Source organism: Nyctereutes procyonoides, unplaced genomic scaffold, assembly GCF_905146905.1.
Source record: "Nyctereutes procyonoides isolate TBG_1078 unplaced genomic scaffold, NYPRO_anot_genome, whole genome shotgun sequence".
Lineage (NCBI taxonomy): Eukaryota > Metazoa > Chordata > Mammalia > Carnivora > Canidae > Nyctereutes > Nyctereutes procyonoides.
Window position 1 is genome coordinate 13,737,568 of NW_026575120.1, and position 18,226 is coordinate 13,755,793.

The window sequence follows — 18,226 nt, forward strand, 5'->3', positions numbered from 1 at the left end:
GGGCATGGGGGGGGGACAGCTCACAACTCGCCCAGTGAGTCAGAGCTTCTGTCCCCGCACCTGGCTGAGCCCTCAACACACAACCTCATAGCTGGGGACCAAAGGGCTGGAGGAGGAGGTGGTGCCCAGTAGGACAAGGAGGAGAGGGGTCTCGGCTACCCCCTGCTGCCTGCACAAGCCGGGCGTGGGGCATGATGAGGAGGGAGGCAGACCCCCTAGGATCAAACCCAGATTCTCACTCCAGGTGAACGTGGTACATCTTTCTGAGAACTTGACGACAGGGCACTTTCATCTTCAAAGCATTTTTCTTACATCATCTAATTTGAGTCTCGCTATGATCCTGAGATACTCAAGGCAATTATCATTCCCATTTTACAGATTTGGAAATCAAGATAGGGGCCCTGTGCAGGACCACACAACTCACACAGAGCAGAGCTGGCACCAGAGCCCACGGCTTCTGGGGCCCAGAGTACCTTTCCCACTCCTTTAAGGGGCACTGCTCTGAACTCTCTGGCCCTGGGAAGTTAAAATTAATAGGCAGTCAAAAGCCTGTAATAAATGAGTGCCCCACGCATGTTCTCAGAGGCACCCTGGAACTATTTCAGGATCCCTATCCCACCCCATTCCTTTAGAAGCCAGGTAAGATATGACAGAAAAAGCAGTGGAGGGAAGGTCACCCGGACCCAGGCTCCAATGCCACCACTCACTAGCAGGTGACCTTGGACAAGTCAGTGACCCCCCTCTGAGCTTCGGTTTCCCTGGAGACTGTGTGAGAGGCAGTGTGATTCCGGGGCGTCGTAGTGTCAAACTAAAGGCTGCCCGCGCGAGCTGGGTGATGAGGACAGAGGCAGACCCCCAGGGATCAAACCCAGATTCTCACTCCAGGTGAACGTGGTATGTCTTTCTGAGAACTTGATGACACGGCGCTTTCATCTTCAAAGCATTTTTCAGAGTTTGGGTTTGAATCAGAGCTGTCACTTCTTAGATGTGCGACCTTGGGCAAATCACTTAACCTCTCTGAACTTTAGATTCTTCAAGTATATGATATGAACCACGGTCAGCACCTAGGCACACATGGCTGTGTCCAGAGCTTTATAGAAATAAGCTCACTTAATCCTCATCACAACTCTGGGGAGAGAATGTTTGCCCTGTCTTACAGATGAGGGGTGAAGAGCTTGCCCAGGGTCACACAGCCTGTAAGTGGCAGTTTGGAGAATTCAAACCCAACTCAGTAGGACTCCCAGACCCCTGCCCCGTGCCTTTACTGATACTGCAAGACTGTTCCATGCATTACAGACACAGAGCAGAACTTCGCTGAACGGTGGCTAGCTGTTGCCATGAGGAATGTTACAGTGTTTAACTCATAAACCACTTGGCTGGCTAGTTCCTGGAATGACCATCCAGGTGACTCCAGGTGAGGCAGATGGGTTGCTCCTGACTACATGCTGCTCCCCCTGGGCATACGAACTGTGCCTTGTGCCATCTCTGCACCTCCCACCATGGCTAGCACCTGTATCACCTTGCCCTCCTGGTTCTTGTCAACCACTGTCCTGCAGGCATTCACACCCTGTGCTCTATCCCATAGAGTCTTGGGCTCCAGTTCCAGTGTCTCTCCACCCAAAGTGCTGCCATCATCCACAGTGACTTCCATCTCTGCCTCAGATGACCCATCCCCCAACCTGCCCCTCAGTTCCTTGACTCCACTGCAGTGACCTTTACGCCTACTCTTTAGCCACTCCTTTCCAAGACAATATCCCTGAAGTCACAAATTCACAGCCCATCCTCCTGACCACTCTCACCCATCCTTCCCAAAGCCTCTGGATCATTGATCACCCCCCACCCCACCCCTCACTCCCAGCTCATCAGTCTGTAATCACAACCACTCTGCTTTCTCGTGTGAGCCGCTTCCATCTTCACTTTCTTCCCTTTCCAGGCCAGATCCAATGGCCACCGCTTCACCCTCTCTTGCCAACACGCTTCACTGGCTAATCCAACATGCTTAACTGGCACATCTTGGCTTTATCCAAGGTCCTTGCATACACACCTGTCCAAACCCTAAACCAGAGAACCCAAGTGCCCGGCCCCACCGGCACTGCATGGCTGCAGTGGAGTCACCAATACAGATAGAGGAAATCCTGCGGGGATATAGACTTGGCTTCCCATATTGCCCTTCAGACAAAATCAAAAACCTTACCGTGGCCTTCAAGGCCTTGCACAAGTTGATACCCACCTCTCCAGCCACATCTCATTAATCCATTCAACAGACAATTACTGAGCACCTACCTGTACCTACCGGCACTGTGCCCCTACTCTTGCAATCTATCTCCAGCCATGAGAACCCTCTTCCAATTCCTGAAATGTAGTCCTTCTCACCCTAGGCTCTCTCTGTTTATAGGATTCTTTCAGGATTCTCCTGACCAACATCCTCTAATTCCCTCTGAGGTCTCTGCTTAAATGCGGCCTCCTCTGAAGGCATATGGCAGCATATCCAGCCTACACTGGACTTGCCAGTGTGCACACACAGCACTGTCCATTCCTCATCACAGCACTTTTTTTCTTTTTCTTAAAGTTTTTATTTAAATTCAATTTAGTTAATATATAGTGTATTATTAAATCCAGGATTAGAATTTAGTGATTCATCAGTTATGTATAACACCCAGGGCTCATCACATCATATGCCCTCCCTCATGCCCATCACCCAGTGAACCCATTTCCCCACCCCCCAGAAATCTTCAGTTTGTTTCCTAGAGTTAAGAGTCTCATATGGTTTGACTCCCTCTCTGTTTCATCTTATTTTATTTTTCCTTCCCTTTCCCTATGTCCATCTGTTTTGTTTCTTAAATTCCACATATGTGTGAAATCATATGGTATTTATCTTTCTCTGACTGACTTATTTCACTTAACATAATACCCTGTAGTTCCATCCATGTCTTTGCAAATGGCAAGATCTCATTCTTTTTGATGACCGGGTAATATTCCATGGTGTGTGTGTGTGTGCATGCGTGCGTGTGTGTGTGTGTGTACACCACATCTTTATGCATTCCTCTGTTGATGGGCATCTATGTTCTTTCCATAGTTTGGCTATTTTGGACATTACTGCTATAAACACTGGGGTGCAGATGGCCCTTTGAATCACTGTGTTTGCGTCCTTTGGATAAATACCTAGCAGTGCAATCGCTGGATCATAGGGTAGCTCTATTTTTCACTTTTTAAGGAGCCTCCATACTGTCTTCCAGAGTGGCTGCTCCAATTTGCATTCTCACCAACAGTCCTCATTACAACACTTTCTGATAAGATATATTCAATTGTATGATCTGAATTACTCACTGTTATATCTCCAAGTCTCAGGAAATGTTTTTTTTTCTTTCCAAAGAAAGGAGGGACATGTCACAGATTTTAATGAATATCTGCAGAAATGAAGACTTTGCTGTGAAATCACTATGCATACATCTTGGACCACCCATTTGTCTCTGGGGTTGGCTTGCCAAATCTAACGAGGCTGCTTTCTAATGCTACCCCAGGGTGTCCCTTCATCTGTACCCTTTACAAAGGAGGACCACTTCTCTGCTCCCTAAAAGAAGTCCAAAATCTTTCAAGGCCATCTGAGAAGAGTACATAGAAGATCTATTCCCACTTCTGCTTGGGTCCCTATTGGGTCTTAATTTGGAGATCCGCCTCCCTCCCCCCGCAGAAAAAAGGACAAAAGACCAGAGCATCCCTACTTTGACCTTCTCTCTCAAGAAAGTTAAAGCTAAAGAGAAGTCCCATGGGGCCCACCTGCCCCATCTCAATCTTTCTCCCACTCTCCCTGTCCATGAACTTCTGCTCAGCAGTCTGGTTTCCATACTGTCTCCTTGTTCTCCATCATTCACATCTGCTCATGCTTGTCCTTTCATCCCATTTTGTAATGACTAAAGTGCTAGACTAAGAGTCAGGAACCCTGACATGGTAAAGTGCCAGCTTGGGACTTATTGTGAGATTTGGGGCCAGTCCCTTAGCCATTAAGGGTTCTGCTATTCTCCTCCATGAGAATGAAAGTAATAACACCTACCTCATACTGCTGGGTTGGGGGGGAGCTGGAGTGAGATATGTGAGACTCTTAGTGGAGTATCCTGTAGATGCTAGACAGTACAAGCCACATTCTTCATCATCCTTCCCCATCCTTCCCAGCCCGTTCTTAGTGACATCTTCCCAGATCACGGTGGCCCATGTTCTCCCTCATTATCACTGTTCTAGGGGTCTTTTCTTATCCATTGAGATTAGGAGGATGTAAATAAATGTTTCAAATGGAAAATACAGAGTAAAGGTGTTTAATCATATGTTATATGCTCTGAGAAGTGGGAATGATAACGGTACCTACTTTAGGAGCTGTTGTTTGGGGATTAAATAAATTAATATGTTATATATAGGAACAGGAATTAATCCATATGTATATGAATTAAATGAATTAGTGTGGACACTTAAAACCATGCTGGGCACCTGGTGAGTCTAAGTGAGGATTAGTGATTTTTCTCACTGTCATCATCATCATCCTTGTACACAGTACCCCAGACTCTGAGACAAAGGAACAGAGTACTCAGAGGCCAGGGCAGGCAGTAATTTTTCTTTTCCTTTTCCATGCATATTTCTTTATACCTTTTAATTTTTAAGCCACTTAGATGTATATCACCTATTAAATATTTTTAAATTTTTAAAAATTGTAAAAAAAAACAGGATAACCAGCATACATGGAGCCCAAGTTAATGACAGGTGGCTGTTGGTCACCTCCAGGCTGGCTCCGTCTGTAGGTTCCAGCTCCCCATCATCATCGCCACATGTGCGATACTGTCCTACTGAGCTACTGACCCAGCACGGCACTGGCCTCACACACCAGATCATTCACCTTCCAAGAATCCAAGCCGGGAACCCCCAGGGAGTAAGTGACAGAGCAAGGATTGTGCCAGGTGCACCCGGCTCCTGCTGCTCTAGTCTGGACCCTCAGCCATGGCTGTCCCCACCCCTCCTGCCCCCACCCCACTCCCACCAGCCAATGTTGGTGTGTCAAGCACCTCAAGCAGCTAGAGAAAAGGTCCTTGTCACCTGGGTGGCTCAGTGGTTGAGCATCTGCCATGGGCTCAGGTCATGATCCCGGGGTCCTGGGATCGAGTCCCACATCAGGCTCCCCACAGGGAACCTGCTTCTCCCTCTGCCATGTCTCTGACTCTCTCTCTCTCTCATCTCTCAAGAATAAATAAATAAGGGATCCCTGGGTGGCTCAGCGGTTTGGCGCCTGCCTTTGGCCCGGGGCGCGATCCTGGAGACCCAGGATCGAATCCCACATCGGGCTCCCGGTGCATGGAGCCTGCTTCTCCCTCTGCCTATGTCTTTGCAACTCTCTCTCTCTCTCTCTCTCTCTCTCTCTGTGACTATCATAAATAAATAAAAATTAAAAAAAAAGAATAAATAAATAAAATCTTTAAAAAAAAAAAAAAAAAGCTCCTGTCATCTCTCTTCACCTTCTCAAGGCCTTTCCCTCCTTCCCCCCTGCTAAATAACAATAATAGCTTTCCTAGCCCTCGGCAAGAATGGGCACTATTTACATATTTGCTGAACTAAACTAAATTAAACTTGTCCAGGCCACAGTCTTCCTCATCACTCCCATCCCTGGGGTGTCTACATAGTGCTAGGTTCAGGAGAAGATCCACGACATGTAAGTCCTGACAGATCTAGAAAGAGCTTTCAGACAACACTTCGGGGAAGGGAGGGGGCAGGAATTTCCTGAGCACCCCCGGAAACTGTCTCCAGACAGTCTGTTCTCCCTCCCCATCCCACACACACCCAGGTACACTCAGATGAAATATGCTCAGTTCAGATAAGGCATTTTGGCCATAAATCTATCCTGGGCGGTGGGGGGAGTTTTATTGAGCAATTACAGAGCTGCTATCGCACAGCAGTTACCAGTACAAGGAGGAAAGGCGCTCAACCTGCCCATCATCCTTATCACCAGCCTCTGGAGATGCCTGTCAGAACTGGAACCAGCAGAGCCAGAGAGCTGCCTTTCAGGTTTGACATCTGTTGTGGCCCTGCTACACGGGGCTGGGCTGACCCTTGGGCCAGGCACAGAGCTTGCATGCAGAGCAAGGACCTAGCAACCTCCTCAAGTGGAGGGGAGTGTGGCGTGGCTTTTGGCAGACCACACCGAAGCAGGGGACTCTTCTTCACCCCCTTGATCCTTAGACAAAAGAGGCCCACCTGGCCCTATGACCCGGGGATCTGGTCCTTCCAGGCAGAGGTCAGGAGCATTTGCCCCTGGAGCTTCCTCAGAGAAGGGGGCTACTCTAAAAGAGCTTCTAAAAGAACTTGGAAAGTGAGCCCGATAACGGAGTAGGAGTCCTCATCGTGGGAACTGACTTGCTCCTATCACCCTAAGGTTTACAAAACGCCTGCCATCCATTATCCGATTAGCCCTTACTACCCAAGCACCTGACCAGTGAGCAGGTTCCCAACCACCCGACAAGGTTATGTGTGATACCCGCATCCTTCACGTGAGTCACAATGAGGTGAAATGAGCTGCCAAGATCACATAATTTGTTAGTGACATCTATTAGCTCAGGCCATCTGAACTTGCCTGTAAAGGTGGGGGACCACAGGCCTTCCCCTCCCTCTGAATTCGGGGGGCAAAGGTAGACCTCACCTTGGCATAGCCCCATGGGAGTGGGAGCCAGTCAGTGTGTGGCAGGACCACACGCAGCCAGCAAAGCCAGAGGTCCCAGTGGGCTCAGGGGAGGGGGACAGCAGCGTCTCCACTACAGTCCTTGTGCATCCTCCACTCCTCTCGGTGCTCCAGGACTGACGGCCAGCTGGTCAGCAGCGGCGAACTCTCCAATGACCACCCAGCGTGGACCTGAGGGAAGAGACCAAGGCCACTCATCCTCCCAGCTCCCCAGTAGCTGCCCACCTCTCCTCCCCACGGAGATAACCTCTCTTCTCATGGCTTCAGGCACCACCTGTCATCTCCAGGCTGTGGCCCTGCATGTCCATCTCCGTCCCAACCCCAGGCTCCAGGACCTTTCTCTAAGGCCAGCAGGACATTCGCATGTAGCTGATTCATCTCACTGCAATCTACACGCCTAAAACCAGAGTCATTCTATTCCCCTTCAGGTCCTAGCCTGTCTCTGCTTTCTCTTGCTCTCATTCTCTCTCCTCGAGCTCAGTACCCGGGATCATCTCCAAACCCTCTCTGCCCCCTTGGCCCAACCAGCAAAGAGCCCATCAATCATTTACCAGTGTTAAATCTCATCTCGTTCTACTAGAGGTTCAGGGTGACCTACAGAGAGAGCACTATTGTTCACCTCATGGGCAAAAGTGGGGAGGCCCAGCATATCTGCCACAGGGAAAGTCTCCCTCTCCCTTACCTCTGGCCCTGACTCTAAATCTGAGCTCTGCAGGCTTAAAGGGGGTCTCTTTTCCTCACCACCCTGCACACAGACCAGTGTCTGGCACAGAGTAGGGGCTCAGAAACTCTCCTTGCACCTGAAACTTGGAACTTAGAGTTCTTGACACCAGCCTGCTTGCTGGTAGTCTCCCAACCATGGAAAAGAAAGCAGAAAACAAACAGAAGGGGCAGGTGTTGTGTTTAGGGACCACATTCACTCTGTCTGGCTTCTTCCCATTTTTAAATCTGTCTGCTGGTTTTCCATTTTTAAACCTGCCTGACTCCATTCATCTATGCAACCCTACTCCCTGACAGGTCCTGAAAAACACACTCTGAAATATGAACACATAGATCTTGGTCCAGAGCAGTGCAGTTCAGGAAGCAGTGCCCAGCCCTTGCTGCCCTGCAGAGTAGGCAACTGGTGTAATTTCAGGGGATGAGAATCATGAGTCCTTGCCTCAAAAATGCATTACCTCTCTTCTCTTCTGTGCCAGAAACTTTATTGACAGGGAACAAAGCCAGCTCAATGTGACCAGGGATGAGGTTACAAAAGCAAATACATCTGAGAGAACTAAATATTGCCTTCAATTCACACTAGCATGTAAATGACTGCTAGCAGACCCTTTCCTGAAAGGTAATTGATGAGGGGAGAGGTGAAGTCTCCTTACAAAGGAAGAGAAAGAGCAACCAGAGTCAAAGCTGTCGAGGTGCTTCTCCCAGTGGAGAAAGCACTAGAACAGAGTCAGAAACAAGAATCCTACTCCCAGCTCTGCCTATTGTTCACCCAGTGACTTTGGAATGTTGCTCTACCTCTTAGAGCCTCGATTTACAAATCTATAAAATGGTATAATTAAACTGGCCAATCTCTAAAGTCCTTTAAGGATTTGGCAAATTGCGATTTCATTATTTCAAGTTTGCCTCCAGCCTATCCCGTTCTGTATCCTTAACATAGCAGCGTACGTATAACAACTGTGTGTCATGAACATGCATGAAGATTTCCCATTGTTCAGATCAAAAAGTCGAACAATGCCTTCCAGGTAGATTTAGAAATGAAGGTCATCATGACCTTGAGAAGGACAACGCGGAACAGGAGACTGAATCTCAACATACTTACAACCCTTTGCAGTAACAGGAGTTGAGGCTCCTTCAGCCGTGAATTCAGACCCTGCCATGGCCCATATGAAATGACAATCTCCTCAAACATGCGGAATGATTTACTATCAACCATCTTCTCTCGGGCCCGTTATCTAATATGATCCTCCCCAGAACCGCATGAAGTGGACAGGGCGAGAATCATCACTCCATTCTATGAATGTAGAAACCCAGCCAGTAAGGGGTCAGCCAGAACTCAGATGACCTATTCCTCCCCTTCTGCTCTGCTCCCCCTCCCACCATCCACCATCCCACTGCTTCCTGCCTTTTCTGTTCTTCACCTCTAGTTCCAGATCCAAAAGTGAGCTCATAAAAGGCCAAGGGAGGTCAACTCTGCAGAGAGACCCAGGCAAGCTCTAAAGGCAGTGGAAGCTCTGGTAGGCCGGCAAGTTTGTCTTCTCTTTGCTCACTCCACTCAGGCCTGGGGAGCCAGAAACCACCCCCACCCCAGCTCCTGCTTTGCGTTGCCTGGCCTGGATCAGTTCATCAGGCCCATGAGCCGGGCTAGCTGGCTGCAGCAAGAGCAGCAAGGTGCTCCACTCGCCCCCTGTCTGCTCTCCCCTGAGCTCGGCCTAGCCAAGGCCAGCTTTACTCGGGCACGATTGCCACGCAGGAGGCTCCTGCCCGTGACTAATCAAGCAAGTGAGACCGAGGTAAGAACAGACCCGACCAGGAAAAAGAATGGGGCGGGGGTGGGGGGGAGAGAAAGAAAAATAAAGAGAGAGAAAAGAGAAAGAAAGAAAGAAAGCCGTTTTAATAATAGGGTAATTGCCGTGTTTAGGATTACAATCTGCCAGCATTTCACTAAACTTTATGACACATGATGACAAGTTAATAAGCCAGATACCTCACTGTGTGCGTTAAACAGATGCTCCAGCCTCCTTAGGCAGGGAGATAACCCCCACAGCACAACCCTCCCCCCCCACACGCAACAACAGCAAGGTGTGGGGGGAGGGGGCCGAGAAGGTGGGGAAACTGGTTATTTCTGTTGTCAAAATGGCCCCAGCAATAAATCACCATTAATAATACTGTCATCTATCAAAGAGGAGCTCTGGTTGCCAAGGCCTTTGAAGTGGCAGCACCTATAATTTCCCACCTATAAAAGGTACCTTTGTGCATATGTCATGCTGGAAGCTGACAGGAGCAAGATGCCGAGGAGTTCAGGGCTCCCCCACGCCCATCCCCGCAGCGAGCCCAGGACGCTCGCCCAGGACGCTCGCTCCTTACTCCTGCTCCGCCGCAGCCTGGGGCCCAGGCCCGTCCCCACTCACCCCGCCACAGGCTTGAACGGCAGACGGGCTGCCAGGCCTCCAGCTGCCAGCAGGACGGGCCTGCGGGGAGCGCAGGCGGGGAGAGCAGCGTCTCACGTCCAGGCAGATCCGGGAGCTTCCAGCCCCGCCAACCTTCGAGCCTCCTCAGACTGGGGAGTCGCGTCCCCCAGCTTCCTCCTGGTAGCAACCCCCAAGACAGAAGCCCTGGGTGGGCCTAAGGGCTAAGGCAGCGCCCCTCAAGGGGGTGGCCCCTGTCCTCAGAGTCACCAGGGAAATGCCCCCCACACACACTTCCCCGGATGTAACTGGATAAGCCTCCACGTGGGGAGTCTGGTCAGGGAATCAGCATCTTTTTTTTTTTGCATTTTTCCATAGCTTTCCTTTTTTTTTTTTTTTTTTGTATATTTTTTTAATTGGAGTTCGATTTGCCAACATATAGCATAACACCCAGGGCTCATCCCGTCAAGTGCCCCCTCAGTGCCCGTCACCCAGTCTTTAACAGGCTTCCCTAGAAGAGATTTTCAAACACACGAAGGGCTGAGGACCACTGGCCCATGGTCCCCTCCCCTCTGCCAGGCCGGAATCTGGGAGCTGCACAAGGGCAGCCAGGGGGGCTACTCCAGGTCTCAGGAGGAAGACCGCGCAACCCGAGTTACTCATAGTGGGCTCTGGCTGCCCGAACCACATACACAGGCAGAGAGGCTTGAACAACTGAAGCGTATTGACTTCCGGAGTCCAGACCTCCAGGATCAAAGGGCCAGCAGGGTTGTTTCTTCTGAGACTCTGAGCTTGGTTTATCGATGGCCGTCTTTTCCCTGTGTCTTCACAGGGTCTTCCCTGGGTGCCTGTCTGTGCCCAAATTTCCTCTTCCTATAAGGACACCAATCAAACTGGGTTAGGGCCCACCCTGGTGACCTCCTTTTAGCTTTAGTATCATTAAAGATACTATCTCCAAATACAGTCTCCTGAGGCACTGGGGGTTAGGACTTGGATGGATAAATTGGAGGGGGGCATAATCTAGCCCATAACAGAGCCCTAAACTTCAGTGTAGGGATGAGCCCCCCCAGATTGGGACAAAGACCCTAAAAGCCACCAATCCACCAGCAACATCTGAAACTGGGATGAATCTTCTGAACTGATTGAACCCAGCTTTCTCATGTCATCCACCTTGTAGGTAATTTTTCCCTAGATTTCAACAGACCTACTGTGTCCATATCTTATACAAGGGGGGAGAATCCAGAGTGAGATCCTTTACAATGTGACTTAGATCAAGACCCCAAGGTGCCTCTAAAGATGAACATTTAGAGGCGCATGGGTGGCTCAGTCAGTTGAGCACCTGACTCTTGATTTTAGCTCAGGTCATGATCTTGGGATTGTGAGATGGAGCCCTGAAGTGGGCTCAGGTCTGAGGGTGGAGCCTGCTTAAGATTCTCTCTCTCTGGGACAGCCCGGGTGGCTCAGTGGTTTAGTGCTGCCTTCAGCCCAGGGCCTGATCCTGGAGACCCAGGATCGAGTCCCATGTCAGGCTCCATGCGTGGAGCCTGCTTCTCCTTCTACCTGTGTCTTTGCCTCTGTGTGTGTGTGTGTGTGTGTGTGTGTGTGTGTGTGTGTGTCTCATGAATAAATAAATAAAATCTTAAAAAAAAAAAGATTCTCTCTCTCCCTCTGCTCCTCCCCACCCTCTCTCTCCCTCTCTAATAAACAAATTAGTTGATTAATTAATTTAATAGAAAAATAAAAGTGGGCATTTTTTGGGAGCACATACTATGAGCTCAGAGCTGCTGTAAAAACTGACATCATTTCATTACTATGACTACCTATGAGGTAAGTACAAATGAGAAACTTTGAGCTAATTTGGCCAAAGTCAACAGTTAGCAAGAGCCCTGCCTGGCCTGGCCCCCAAGTCTTTGTGACTCCAAATCCCATTCTTCACTTCTTTTGCTCTTCTGTATCCTCTTTCCACAAGTAGATCCTGGACTGTTGATGTGCCACTGCCACATTTGAGGACCTGCTGAGCAGCTAGGAGTTAAGTACTGTATTTTAACATTTTATAGGGGATTTAAAGCTACTTTTATCTGCAGGACATTTTTCTGAAATCGTGGCCATATATGTTTATGTGTCTTATATAAGCACAGATGTAGTTTATCGACCCTGAGGCTTATTGCGTGCACTTGTTCTGCGAAGCCGCTCAGGCTTGGGTTCCTAGAGCCTCACCCTCGACCAGGGCCTTCCTTTCTCTGGGCCTCATTTTCCACATGAATAAATGAAAGTCTTAAGCTAAGTTACTTCTATAACCCCTTTCTTCACCAGCACTTTTGAGTCTTGGGCAAGCCCTAAAGAAGAGAGAGAATGGTGATGGTTGGCCCAAGCAGTCCTTCTAATCTTTCCTGAAGAGCTAAAATAATTAGCTCCAAATTCTCCACATGTCCAGAGGCAAATAGAGACGCTTCCAAGCCTCCTGAGTATCAGTACAAGAAACTCCTAGAGGCTGTCATGCCCAGGATGAGAAAGGCTGTCCAGGGAGAGGCACACTTGCTGTTGCTCTAGCCCCTTGCCATTCAGCTATTTCTGAGACCCTACGGCTTCATCTGTCTTCTGCACCAGCCTTGAATTTCTTGAGTCACATGATCTCTGATGTGTGAAAACCCACAAGCACTGGCTTCCAGTGAGCCTTGGTTGTGGCTCTGCGAGCAAGCCCATCATCCTTCTGGGCCTCAGTTTCTTCTTTAAAATGAGAGGTTTGGGTCCAAAAGCTTGTAGGGGGCTTTTGGTTCTGTCTCCCTCCCCCATCCATCTGCTTACAAAGGAACCCATAAGGCATTTCACGCACGCACAGGTGATGGCACACTGTGCTCCCCACAGCACACACACATGCACAGGGCCTCCCTCCGTCCCCCTTCCCCTGCCTCTCTGTCCTCTGCTCTGCCCTTTCTCCTCCACCACAGACCAGCCCTTCTTGGCCTCCAGGAGCCTCTCCCAGGAACTGAACTGCCGGCAGTGGCTCCTGAGAGGACAGCTTCTTGGCAAACCTGGGGGTGGGTGGAGTAAAGCAAATTTTTTCCTTTGAGGCCCAAAGGGCTGTCAACCCTCTTCAGCTGCCCTGGGGCCTGACAGCCACAGAGAGAGATTTATGACCTGGGCAGCTTTGATCCAGGCCTCTGATAAACATCAGGCAGCACCGAGGGGAAGGCAGCCTCCCAAAGAAGGAGAGCCCAGGAGGGGGTGCCCGGGGATAGGTTGGGCCTCAAAGTCCTGTCACAGAGCAGAGCCTCGAGCATGAGCCACCCCACCCCACCCCTATCCCCCCACCCCCCCCAAGGAGAAGGATGTAGCCAGTATGTGATCCGAGGCCTCTACAACCACAAGCAAACTGCTCAGAGATGCAAAGAGCCAGTGTGAGGTTCAACCAGGAAGGGGTGGAGGTGCTGGCTGGGGCCTCAAAATTCCCTCACACTTGCTCACCTGTTCTTCCAAACATGTTACCTGTGTTTCTCCAAACATACAGAGGCCAGGGAGAGAGAAAGAACCAGATAAGATTTGAACTGAGAACAACACGTTTCGCCCAGCAGGCCCTGTGGGTTTTGTTGTTCCTGTTCTTGTCCATGCTGTTGTTCTGAGCAATGACAGGGGTGGCAAATTGCTAGATTGTATTTCAGCCCTGCCTCCTTCCAGGAAGGACACAAGGCCAGGACAACTTCCGCATGGTCTCAGAAACCCTTGGACTTGCCCCCACAGCAGGGCAGAGAATCCACACACCCTCATGGAACATTCCCAGCTTTGCCCATCAAAGCGATGTTCTTGAAACAGAGCTATCTCCAAATCCCTGGAGGAGCCAGATAGTTTCATCTGGACCCTTCTGAGACGGTTTGCCTCAAGCTTACAGTGTCAGCCACCTGCACCAAACTGTTCCCATCCAGACAGCGGCCTCTGCCACGGAGCACTGTAGAGGAGTGCTCACAAAGCAAGCCAACCAGGCCGGGTCTCCACCCTCCGGGCTCCTCCTGTGACACAGGAGACAGGTCTCTAAAGAGACACCCGGAGAGACTTGCTGCTGTTCCTCATGCCCAACAAGCCAGTCCGCAGCCTCGCATGCAGGAATAAATACATATTTGCTGAGCACCAAATTGGGTCTAATGACCCTGGCCTGTCTCACAGGGTCATCTTGAGAAATAGCTGATGTCAGACGATGAGTGTGAGCAGCTGTTCTCCATTTGCACTCAACAAGAGGAACGGGCCTTAAATTACAGCAGGAGGGATTAAGGTTAAACATTAAGAACAGCTTCCTGGCGAGGAGGGTCGTGAAACTCTGTAATGTGTTACCCAGGGACCGCCAGAGACATTCCTTTTTCAATGAGACTTTAAAACAGGAGGCTGGTGATCTGCCCAGGCAGTTTTATTAGGGACTTTATTAGGTCATCTGGCCCATCCTCCTGAAGACAAGGGCCTGGATTAAACACCCACCACTCAAGACCTTTCTGGACACAGGATGACCTCAAGGGCTCTAACAACCCAGAGTGTTGTGGTTCTGAAAATCTCCCCCACACCCCATGAGGTGAAAAGAGGTTCCAGAGGCATCCGTGAGGCCACCTTCTGGGGGTTACTTCCAATGCTGACCTTGTGAGCAGTGATCAAGGTTAACAATGAAGGGGAAATAGGGTGACTTCTGAACCCTCCAGAAACCAAGACATATATTTGGGGCACCAAGAGAAGCCTCCCCCATCCCACCCCCAGGAACAGAGAAGTCAAAAAATCATAACATTTTACTGCCAAAGGGGCAATCCAACCATTTTACAGATGGGGAGACTGGGACCTAGAAATGGGCAGTGCCTTCATGCAGTTACATTGAACCAGAGCTGGGGTTGGAAAACCCTGATTGGGAGCCTGGCTTTGTCACCAACCGGCTTTGTGAGTGCAAACCCTCAGGAGCCTCATCTACAAGATGGGAATGTGTAAATATTAAACATAATACACAGGACACCATCGTCAATTCTAGAACACTCTAGATCTAAGGTTACTGCTCTTACTATCATTATTCCCAATTTGTGATCCTTTCTGATACTCCAGCTGCCTTACCTGTAGACATCTAACTTGTAGGTGACTCTCCTAAGTTTCCAGAGTAATAGAAAAATAAAATGTTTGATCTTTAAGACCAGGGAAGGTATATAATTAGGCTTAGTCATCCTGTTATCCAGGTCTGCTCGTTTTACAGATGAGGAGATGGAGGGTGCCTGCAGACCCTCAGAGAAACACAGGAGAGAACATGCCAGAAGGGGTCAGGTGGGGAAGGGAATGTGAGTGTAAGCTTGTGGACCTTTTGGTGCTTGCAGAGAATGCCTGCTCCCTGGCCATGGGTTTGATTTTCAATTTGGAATCCCAGGTAGCTACTTAGTAGCCTCACTGCGTAGCCCCCAGTTACCTGATCCAGGGGTCAGCACCCAGACGGTCCTGGAAAGCCACTGGCTAACCTGACAAACCAGTGTGGGGGTCCAGCTGGCACCAGGGTGAGCAGGAGGCATCCCAAGGTGGAGCCTTCTCAGCCCTTTCCTCTGTAGCCCTCCTGCCTCTGACCTGTCCCCCCCACTCATTCCCCTTCCCCTCTCAGACCCACTCCAAGATCTATCTCCATCCAAGGCAAGAGCAGCTACCAGACACACAGGACACCTGGTGAGCCCCTCTTATTTGTAAATCTCCATGTGAGCAAATATTATGCGATTTGATCACCCGCAAACCCTCATGCAAGATAGTTATCATCACCCACCTTTTAAGATACGAAACCAAAGGTCAGAGAGGTTAACTGAGTCTGCTGTGATCACACAAGGAGCAAAGGCAGCAAATCCAGGGATTAAGGCCCAGACTCTGGGTTCTGAAGTCAGCCCTCCTTTCCTGAGGCAGCTGTTCCCAGCCCAGACCTGGAGCTTCACATCATGTCCTTCTTTCTGAATGCTTCTGGCATGGCCTCCCTCTTCTGATGCCACAGCCTTCACTTGCTCTGGGACAGAGAGTCCCCTTCTCTGAAACTCCATGCCCCCTCTTGCCCAGGTCCTGGAGTTCCATGATGAATCACCACCATCCCGACATCACTTGCCTGTCCGGACGTTCAGGTTTCCAGAGCCTCACTCTCACTGTAAGCCTCCTGCCTCTCTGGAGGGACTGTCCCCTCCCCTTGTTACCTGGGTGTTACCGTGCCTGCCATCAACGACACCCTTCGGGTTATTCTCTGGGCCTGCACAACAGGACCCCTCTTGAAACCCACCCGCCCCAGAGCGCTTGTCTTGCCTGCTCTGGACTCTGCCAGAAGAGCCCCAGCCATGCCCGGACTAAGCTAGCAGCTGGCCTCCTGGAAACGCCGCAGAGAGAACTGGAGTAGCAGAGCAGTTCGGAGGACAGGACCTGGAGGTGACTAGCTGGGAGTTCTCGGCTAAGTCCCTTCTCTCGGCCTTGGGCTTCTTGTCCACAAAACAGAAACGTGAGTGTCCAGGTCAGAGGCTTACCATGAGAAGCAAAGGTGCAGGTGTTTGTGAGCAGTTAGAGCCTGGCACTCGGTTAGAACAACATGAATGTTAGAATAAATGCCTACAGCCTCCATGTGTAGAATCACAGACCAGGAGGCCAGCCCCAGGCTTGAGGAATCCCAAGGCGGCGAGGAGCCATCTCCCTCCCGATACAAGGGTCCTCACGACTGTGGCACCCAAGGGTGAACATCAACCTTTGGAATAACTGTAAAGACAGGGAGCTCACTACCTTACAGCAGAGCCTCCCAGCGTTGAACAATCTTAACTCGGTGTTTTATTTTGTTTTGTTTTGACCCTGAGCTAACAGCAGCCTGCCTAGGGCTTCCACCCAGTGGCCTGAGCCCTGAGCCTGCTCCCTGCCACATGACAGCCTGGCCCCACATTCCCTTCTCACACACATGCCCCCACCCCCGCTCTGGCACCTTCCACCGTGCACCTTGATTTACGGGCCGTTCCCAGGCTGGCAGGTAATGCAAACCAGCCTGGCGCAGTCCTGCCTGCCTCCCGCACCTTTCGTCTCTGAAGCCCCCAGGTGGCATACCAGCACGCACACCCGTGTTGACAGCTCCGGGGGCAGCTCAGCCAGGCACGGCCTGGCCTGCAGCCAAGTGGATGGTGCCCAGGGACAAAGTAGAGAGTGTGGGTTCTGAGAAAAGCCTCCAAACACGTGACCAAAGACAGGGAAAGGAGAGGTCTTTCCAGAATCTGCCTTAACGTAGGCAGAATAGACAGTTGGGGGCATCTAGGAGGCACCAGAAAATCTCCTGCTTCTTTTTCAAGTCTCACGCTTTGGGGTGCTTCTAGTCCTTTATTCAACGTACCAATTGACAGGAGGGTTCATGCATGAGGTCCATGGTACTTTGGTGCAGATGAAACTGACGTTGCAGGAGGGGACATGACAGGACAGGGTACCCGGGGAGAGAGAATACTTTGGAAAATGAAGGAAAGGTCAAACTCCCTCTACCTCTCAGCCTGCGTAGAATGAAAGGAGGAGATAAATAATATTTATTTTAGGACCTACCATGTGCTGGGTGCTGCCCTTCACCACTGACCTAAATGAATATATATAATCTCTATAACAACACCAGCACTTAGTACCTCACCTTTTACAAATATGGAAATTCAGACTCAGAGTAGTCAAGCAGTGTGCATTAAGTCACACAGCTAATAAGAGGCAGAGCCAGAAACCAAACTCAGATCTGACTCAGCGCTAAGCCCTTTCCACTTCCCTCTTCGGTGTGACCCGAGCACGGAGAGTCTCTGCATCAGGCTGGACAGATTCTCTCAATCCCTCTCTCTCTCTCATTCTCTCTCTCTGTCACACATACACACACACACCACACACTCATACACACATATGCACACCCACATGCACACACATAGGCTCACAGAGCCCAGCCTGAAGCCTGGAAGCCAGGGCTCGGACCAGAATGGGGTTTAGTTCCTAGCTCTGCTTCTCCAGAGCTGGTGACCTCTCTGAGCTTCAGCTTCCCCATCTGTATAATGAGGATAATAGCACCTACCTCATAGGATTTGTGAGATGATAAAATGAGTTACCATTTGAAACACACTTTGAACGGTGACTGAGCATGTGTCACACACGCACGCAAGCAAGCGCAGCAAGGAGCCCAGATAGGCCACGAGAGGTCGAGCTGGGGCTAATCCATGTCTCTGAGTTCCCATCTCAAAATAGGAAGGTTGTTCCAGATGAAGACTTCACGGCTTTTCCAAATCAAATATTCCAGGCCACGGCCCTGAGTGCTTCTCTCTGGGGTAGAGGGGACCGCTGAGCAGGCTGCAAGCAGGTCACTGGGGAGCATGGGGACTTCTCAGCTTTTTGAGAAAGTGGAGCCAATGGTATCCCCCATACAACAAGG

General features: G+C 50.2%; 1 long non-coding RNA gene across 2 annotated transcripts in view; it reads right to left on the reverse strand.

Moving 5' to 3' along the window:
- LOC129515641 (uncharacterized) overlaps positions 1-15,919 on the reverse strand; it is a 131,515-nt gene extending 115,596 nt beyond the window's left edge. For both annotated transcript variants that reach the window (XR_008665616.1, XR_008665617.1), the window contains exons 1-2: positions 15,596-15,919; positions 6,674-6,883 (exon numbers count right to left, since the gene is read on the reverse strand). This is a non-coding gene — a long non-coding RNA (uncharacterized LOC129515641). The remainder of the gene's footprint in view (positions 1-6,673; positions 6,884-15,595) is intronic.
- Positions 15,920-18,226: the final 2,307 nt, after the last annotated feature.